Raw genomic sequence first — 1195 nt, 5'->3', positions numbered from 1 at the left:
CTTTAGGGGTTGCTTGCCTAGCAGTGTCATAAAACAAAAGCTAAGTCTTGTAATTATTGTTGCTACCAGGCTTTTTATGTCATTTTCATACAGTTTCAGCTCTGAGAGCCTCAGGGCCTGAAATGTTTTACCAAGTTGAAGTTGATTATAACATTTTTGTAAAAATTAAGATATATATGCATCGATTTGTGATTATTTGAAATGTTTTTATGATACAGAGACCACACCTTCACTTTGGGATGTGGAATTTGCTAAGCAGTTAGCCAAAGTAAACGAACAGCCCCTTCAGAATGGTTTTGAAGAGATGATCCAGTGGACGAAAGAGGGGAAACTGTGGGAGTTTCCAATTAACAACGAAGCAGGTAAGTCTTAATTTCAGAGTTTTATAAAATTCAGTGATGGAGATTAAATCTGACAGGTGTTCAGTCGTAGAGTCTAGTTATTTACATGAATTTCAAAATTCATGTGTAAATTTCTTTATGATGTCTGGAAAGAAAGCTCCGTGTTTTTAAAAGGAGTGTTAGAGGTGCAGCCAGCTGGCTCAGTTAATGAAGGACGCAGCTCTTGATCTCGAGGGTCGGAAGTGTGAGTTCAAGACCCATGTTGAGTGTAGAGTGTACTTAAAATCTTTAGGGGCACCTGGGTGGTTCAGTCAGTTGAGTGCCCAACATCAGTGCAGATCCTGATCTCATGGTTTGTGAGTTGGAGCCCCGCGTCGGGCTCTGTGCTGACAGCTCAGAGTCTAGAGCCTGCTTCGGATTCTGTGTCTGCCTCTCTCTCTGCTCCTTCCCCACTCACACTTTGTTTCTCTCTCTCTAAAAAATAAATAAAAATTAAAGTCTTTAGAAACTAAAAAGAATGTTAGAACTTCCTTTAATTCTAGCTGTTCAATAAGGAAAATAAAGTAAGATTATATGGCAGAAATGATCATGAGTTGCTTTGTGACATTAAAGAAAGTGTTGACTACAAATGATGACGGTTCTCTAGTTGCTCAGCCAGATTCCCTGGGAAATCTCAGACGTTGGATCCTGGGAACAACATTGTATTTCTGTTTTAGAGAACATCACAGCTCTTAACGCCTCATGAGGGTTCTCTTCTACTCATAAAACCGTGCTGTTAACGAGGCGCAGGGTTCTTGTACTTGAAAACCACTCAGAGCAAAACTGTTGGAAGGCTTTGACATTTTCCGGAACTC

General features: G+C 40.2%; 1 protein-coding gene across 1 annotated transcript in view; it reads right to left on the bottom strand.

Moving 5' to 3' along the window:
* MRPS31 (mitochondrial ribosomal protein S31) overlaps nt 1-1195 on the bottom strand; it is a 29322-nt gene that overhangs the window by 10513 nt on the left and 17614 nt on the right. The window lies entirely within an intron of this gene.

The sequence above is a fragment of the Suricata suricatta genome, chromosome 4, assembly GCF_006229205.1.
Source record: "Suricata suricatta isolate VVHF042 chromosome 4, meerkat_22Aug2017_6uvM2_HiC, whole genome shotgun sequence".
In the NCBI taxonomy this organism is placed as follows: Eukaryota; Metazoa; Chordata; class Mammalia; order Carnivora; family Herpestidae; genus Suricata; species Suricata suricatta.
Note: the sequence above shows the minus strand (reverse complement) of the source record. Positions and strands in the feature narration are given on the sequence as shown.